This window comes from Thunnus thynnus, chromosome 22 (assembly GCF_963924715.1).
Source record: "Thunnus thynnus chromosome 22, fThuThy2.1, whole genome shotgun sequence".
Lineage (NCBI taxonomy): Eukaryota > Metazoa > Chordata > Actinopteri > Scombriformes > Scombridae > Thunnus > Thunnus thynnus.
In genome coordinates, this window is record NC_089538.1 from 27,028,301 (window position 1) to 27,035,800 (window position 7,500).

At 38.9% G+C, this 7,500-nt stretch overlaps 1 protein-coding gene across 1 annotated transcript in view; it reads left to right on the forward strand.

The window, feature by feature from the left end:
• Positions 1 to 7,500, forward strand: part of LOC137174250 (eukaryotic translation initiation factor 4E type 2-like) — a 33,101-nt gene that overhangs the window by 2,677 nt on the left and 22,924 nt on the right. The gene's annotated exons all lie outside the window — the stretch shown is intronic.

A 7,500-nucleotide genomic window follows, 5' to 3' on the forward strand; every position in this document is an offset into this window, starting at 1 on the left:
TAATACTGTATATATGTAGGGCAGGGTGATATTAAACTCTGGTGTCCTGATAAACACGTTTTAATTCAGTGTATAATTAGTCGTGTCGTCCCGCCGGCTTTAATTCTCCATGTTTGCTCTGACAGCGTGCAGGTCGTCCTGATTCAGTCGTTACCGGGACGACGGAGGACGTTTCTCTTCGTTTCTAGACTTTTCTGTCGTCTTCCTGATTCATTTAAAGAGAGAGAGAGAGAGAGAGCAGCTGTGGTGGAGCGAGCTAGAGAGTGAATGGAGAGAGAGAGCGCTGCTAGTGATAGTGGATCTGCTTCTCCAGATCTGGGTCAGGATCTGGATCTGGATCTGGATCTGGATCTGGATCTGGATCTGCTGCCTCGCTCCTCCTCACTGACTCCTCTTCTTCACCTGTTGCATCGTCTTCATGCTCGACGCCGTCTGCACTCAGGAAGTATCTGAAATAACAATAAACATCATAAATAAATAAATAAATAAATAAAGAGCAGCTGCTGATGGTGACTGATAGTGAATATAATAACATATAGATGATGTATGAACAGCAGGATGAACGTTCACATTAAGTCGTCTTACAACTACTGAGGAGAATTTAAACACATCATCATCATCATCATCATCATCATTCTTTGTGTTTGATGTTTGTTCTCATGAAGCTGCTCCTTAGTTTCATTGTCAATCAGTTATTGACTTATTGACTTATTGAGTTATATGTGTATACTGTCTGTATATATATATATATATATATATATATATATATATATATACAGACACACACATATATATATATATATATATATATGTGTGTGTGTGTCTGTATATATATATATATATATATATATATATATATATATATATATATATATACACACATATATATATATATATGTGTGTGTGTCTGTATATATATATATATATATATATGTGTGTATATATATATATATATATATACACACATATATATATATATATGTGTGTGTCTGTATATATATATATATATATATATATATATATATATATATATATATATATATATATATATATATACAGACACACACACATATATATATATATATATATATATATATATATGTGTGTGTGTCTGTATATATATATATATATATACATATGGTGATTTTGGTCATAAACTAACAGTTTTAGTATATTTGTAGTGGTGTTTGTGGTAAATAGTGAACTGTTCTCACAATGTCAGAGATCAGTGATGTTAGAATATTAATCAGTACAGCAGCTGCTTCACTGCAATGACATAAAACATGATAAACATGTGTACTTGATATGATTCTACTGGTCAACACATCATCCATGTGTTTGTTTGTCTTTATTTATATGAACATGTTGATGTGTTGGGCTTAAAGGAGACGCTGTTTGACGAGGATATTAATCACTTTAATTATTTATCAACATGATCAATTAATACTCTTCATGTTATAGATTCACTTCATAGTTATTTTAATGTCATGTGTGGAGAATAAAACCATCAAGTCTTTAAACCATCTGACTGTGTTTCAACGAGGAGTTTGACCTTTGACCCATTTCCTCCTCTAACGTTAACCTCATGAATAATGAGATAATTAATATCCATATTTAACTTCAGTGATATTAAATATTCTGTCCTGACATCAGCTACGTCTTTATCATCTGTAGTTTACACATCAGTTTTAGATGAAGATGAAGATGAAGATGAGATGATGAAACATTAAAAACATTATAAAGTGTAATCAATGACTTGTTGACACTTTAAATGAGGCATCAGAGTTTCATCTGAACAATTAAATAAATAGAGGATAAACGTGTGTATTCATCCCACCATCAGACGTTGTTCATATATATTAAAGTGAAACATGTTTGTTCAGATGAAACTCTGATGTCTCATTTAAAGTGTCAACAAGTCATTGATTACACTTTATAATGTTTTTAATGTTTCATTGGTCAAAATATGTCAGAAGTCCGTTATGTGTTTAATAGATACTAACGTACCCTTTAATCTCACTTCATGATTTATTGATAAATAAATATATATATTAATAAATCTGAAGAATACAAACTAGTTCTGTTTAAATGTGTAAACTCTCAGCTGTCAGCAGCTGTTTTCATTGTGTCTCCTCTTCGTTCCTCTGGTCTGTAGATGTCAAATGTTGTTAATACAGTAAAAACTAAACTTACAACACGAAGCCAAAACACTGTTGATGAACTAAACTATAGAGGAGATAATTCTCACATACTTGATGTTTCAGTGTGTGTTGTCATCACGTCTGTGTCTCTGTCCTCAAATCCAGCTGCTTGACAGTATGAAGATGTTTTTATAACTGACTGAAACAACAACAACAACAACAACAACAACAACAGCAGCTTACAGATTCAACACTGATGTTCTACAGATGGTAAATGAGTCAATTCAATTATACATTTAACTGATTATCTCATCATCATCATCATCTTCATCATCATCTCATCTTCATCTTCATCTTCATCTAAAACTGATGTGTAAACTACAGATGATAAAGACGTAGCTGATGTCAGGACAGAATATTTAATATCACTGATGTTAAATATGGATATTAATTATCTCATTATTCATGAGGTTAACGTTAGAGGAGGAAATGGGTCAAAGGTCAAAGGTCAAACTCCTCGTTGAAACACAGTCAGATGGTTTAAAGTGAAAATCAGTGACTTGATGACCTCAATCACCAAAGTGTTGCTGCAGCTTGTTCTGGGATCAACAGACTCATGTCACACATATATATATATACATATATACAGTATTATATATAGATATACTGTATATATATATATATATGTATATAATACTGTATATGTATATACTACATTTTAAGGGGTACGTGTGATGTGATGTGGCACTGCAACTTTCAGGGCTTATTAAATCCAAACCGTTCGAGTTATTACAAAGTTTTTAACAACTTTTTTTCAGCACAGTGTCATAAGTCACCTATTAAAGCTGATACCATTAACGCCCTCGGAGGAGATAGCGTTTGTTCGGTAGCCAAAATTGAGGCAAAGTCTTATATTGAAAGTCTGATTGTGGACTTCCTGTTGGATTTAGGTCAGGGGTGTCAGTGTATGATTTGTAGGTCTTGATGAGACGAATAATTGAGTTTTGGTTTGATCTCTCTACGACATTCCTACGGGCCGTGGCGGCCGTTTTAGATACATAGGTGGCGCTATAGAGCACATTTTGGCACTTTAGGGGTCAAATTTTACATTTTCACCAGACCTGATGTTTGTGCCAAATTTGGTGAGTTTTTGAGCATGTTTAGGGGGTCAAATTTAGGGTTAAAGTGGCGTAATAATAAAGAAAGAATAATGAAGAAACACACGAAAAACAAAAACAACAGGATCCTCACCCTTTGGGCTCAGGCCCTAATTAATAAAAAGCTCTATCAATGATCATATCAATGATATAAATGATCATATCAGTGATATAAATGATGATATCAATGAGTATGAGTATCTGGCAGTGAGAGACTCAACATGTATCAGAGAACACTGAGAGAAAAGCTCTAAATAAACTCTTCACCTTTAACTCCACATCATCCCTCCATCACACACTCATCTTACGTCTGACTGATGATGTTGTTGTTGTTGTTGTTGTTGTTGTTTGGAGCAGTGTCTCCAGCGGTGCAGCAGTAACAGAGCTGGATCAGCTGTGAGCTGAAGGTTCTTCATTAGATGCAGAGAATCAAACGTTCCAGACTGATGTGGTCTGATCTTCAGGCTGCTTGTCTTCTAGTCCTCAGGGTTAGAGGTTAACTAACTGATGACATGTGTTGTTGTTGTTGTTGTTGTTGTTGTTGTTGTAGAGGCATCAGCTCTGTTAACCTGCTACGTCACCATGGTAACCCTGTGTTAACCCGCCACGTCACCATGGTAACCCTCTGTTAACCCGCTACGTCACCATGGTAACCCTGTGTTAACCTGCTACGTCACCATGGTAACCCTGTGTTAACCTGTCTCTGGTAATATTCAGTCTGTTATATTAACGTCAGTGTGATTAGATGAGAACATGAAGTGGTCTCCACTGATCCTTCATTATGAGACACAATCAGACAGTTTCATGTTTCAATCTGCTGCATCCAGTTTAGAGTGATGATGATGATGATGATGATGGAGGCACTGAGTGGTAACATAAGTATATTAACTACTTATAAATGAGTGTTTTAATGAACATATTTAGAGGATCATCAGTTCTCTTCCAGTATTGACGTGTCTCGTTATTTACAGCCTCACTGATGACGTGTTTATATTCTTCATGTGATAACAAGCTCTTCCTCCTGACTGAAGCAGACGCCGTTCCTCCATTCTGTGAGGAAAGAGAGTCACATGACACCAGACGCCGCGTTTCATGGAGACGCTCTGAGAGTCTGAAGCAGAACGAGTTCACAGAGAAGATTCATAACATCATCATGATACCAGAGATCTCTGACTGAAGGTTCAGGATCTGAGAACAAATGTCGAACCTGTTTCCACCTGTTGTGCAGTGAAACAGAGCAAATATACGATTACTAGTGCAACAAATCATCACTAAAACCTTCTGCTTACTGTACATGTTGCCTTACTGGTGAAACCACACTGTAAAATATTACCAAACTGCTGACATTTTGCTAAAGGTTAACTTAACGCTATTTACAGGAAGTCAGTTCTTCTTCACTGCTCTAAAACAGTCGTTGCTGACTGCACGGTGCAGCTTGATGTGCAGGTTTCCTGCTTCTCTTTTACAGCAGCAAACAATTGCTGTTCAAAGATATCTTTAGCATGTTAGCAGCTAGCCTGCTATGCTAACAGAGACACCTGCTGACGGTCAGTTAGCTGTTCAAAGATATCTTTAGCATGTTAGCAGCTAGCCTGCTATGCTAACAGAGACACCTGCTGACGGTCAGTTAGCTGTTCAAAGATATCTTTAGCATGTTAGCAGCTAGCCTGCTATGCTAACAGAGACACCTGCTGACGGTCAGTTAGCTGTTCAAAGATATCTTTAGCATGTTAGCAGCTAGCCTGCTATGCTAACAGAGACACCTGCTGACGGTCAGTTAGCTGTTCAAAGATATCTTTAGCATGTTTAGTAGCTAGCCTGCTATGCTAACAGAGACACCTGCTGACGGTCAGTTAGCTGTTCAAAGATATCTTTAGCATGTTAGCAGCTAGCCTGCTATGCTAACAGAGACACCTGCTGACGGTCAGTTAGCTGTTCAAAGATATCTTTAGCATGTTAGCAGCTAGCCTGCTATGCTAACAGAGACACCTGCTGACGGTTAGTTAGCTGTTCAAAGATATCTTTAGCATGTTAGCAGCTAGCCTGCTATGCTAACAGAGACACCTGCTGACGGTCAGTTAGCTGTTCAAAGATATCTTTAGCATGTTTAGTAGCTAGCCTGCTATGCTAACAGAGACACCTGCTGACGGTCAGTTAGCTGTTCAAAGATATCTTTAGCATGTTAGCAGCTAGCCTGCTATGCTAACAGAGACACCTGCTGACGGTCAGTTAGCTGTTCAAAGATATCTTTAGCATGTTAGCAGCTAGCCTGCTATGCTAACAGAGACACCTGCTGACGGTCAGTTAGCTGTTCAAAGATAGCTTTAGCATGTTAGCAGCTAGCCTGCTATGCTAACAGAGACACCTGCTGACGGTCAGTTAGCTGTTCAAAGATATCTTTAGCATGTTTAGCAGCTAGCCTGCTATGCTAACAGAGACACCTGCTGACGGTCAGTTAGCTGTTCAAAGATATCTTTAGCATGTTAGCAGCTAGCCTGCTATGCTAACAGAGACACCTGCTGACGGTCAGTTAGCTGTTCAAAGATATCTTTAGCATGTTTAGTAGCTAGCCTGCTATGCTAACAGAGACACCTGCTGACGGTCAGTTAGCTGTTCAAAGATATCTTTAGCATGTTAGCAGCTAGCCTGCTATGCTAACAGAGACACCTGCTGACGGTTAGTTAGCTGTTCAAAGATATTTTTAGCATGTTAGCAGCTAGCCTGCTATGCTAACAGAGACACCTGCTGACGGTCAGTTAGCTGTTCAAAGATATCTTTAGCATGTTTAGTAGCTAGCCTGCTATGCTAACAGAGACACCTGCTGACGGTCAGTTAGCTGTTCAAAGATATCTTTAGCATGTTAGCAGCTAGCCTGCTATGCTAACAGAGACACCTGCTGACGGTCAGTTAGCTGTTCAAAGATATCTTTAGCATGTTAGCAGCTAGCCTGCTATGCTAACAGAGACACCTGCTGACGGTCAGTTAGCTGTTCAAAGATAGCTTTAGCATGTTAGCAGCTAGCCTGCTATGCTAACAGAGACACCTGCTGACGGTCAGTTAGCTGTTCAAAGATATCTTTAGCATGTTAGCAGCTAGCCTGCTATGCTAACAGAGACACCTGCTGACGGTTAGTTAGCTGTTCAAAGATATCTTTAGCATGTTAGCAGCTAGCCTGCTATGCTAACAGAGACACCTGCTGACGGTCAGTTAGCTGTTCAAAGATATCTTTAGCATGTTTAGTAGCTAGCCTGCTATGCTAACAGAGACACCTGCTGACGGTCAGTTAGCTGTTCAAAGATATCTTTAGCATGTTAGCAGCTAGCCTGCTATGCTAACAGAGACACCTGCTGACGGTCAGTTAGCTGTTCAAAGATATCTTTAGCATGTTAGCAGCTAGCCTGCTATGCTAACAGAGACACCTGCTGACGGTCAGTTAGCTGTTCAAAGATAGCTTTAGCATGTTAGCAGCTAGCCTGCTATGCTAACAGAGACACCTGCTGACGGTCAGTTAGCTGTTCAAAGATATCTTTAGCATGTTTAGCAGCTAGCCTGCTATGCTAACAGAGACACCTGCTGACGGTCAGTTAGCTGTTCAAAGATATCTTTAGCATGTTTAGCAGCTAGCCTGCTATGCTAACAGAGACACCTGCTGACGGTCAGTTAGCTGTTCAAAGATATCTTTAGCATGTTTAGTAGCTAGCCTGCTATGCTAACAGACACCTGCTGACAGCTGTTCAAAGATATCTTTAGCATGTTAGCAGCTAGCCTGCTATGCTAACAGAGACACCTGCTGACGGTCAGTTAGTTGTTCAAAGTTAGCTTTAGCATGTTAACAGCTAGCCTGCTATGCTAACAGAGACACGTGCTGACGGTCAGTTAGTTGTTCAAAGTTAGCTTTAGCATGTTAACAGCTAGCCTGCTATGCAAACAGAGACACCTGCTGACGGTCAGTTAGCTGTTCAAAGATATCTTTAGCATGTTTAGTAGCTAGCCTGCTATGCTAACAGACACCTGCTGACAGCTGTTCAAAGATATCTTTAGCATGTTAGTAGCTAGCCTGCTATGCTAACAGAGACACCTGCTGAAGGTCAGTCAGCTGTTCAAAGATATCTTTAGCATGTTAGCAGCTAGCCTGCTATGCTAACAGAGACACCTGCTGACGGTCAGTCAGCTGTTCAAAGATAGCTTTAGCATGTTAGCAG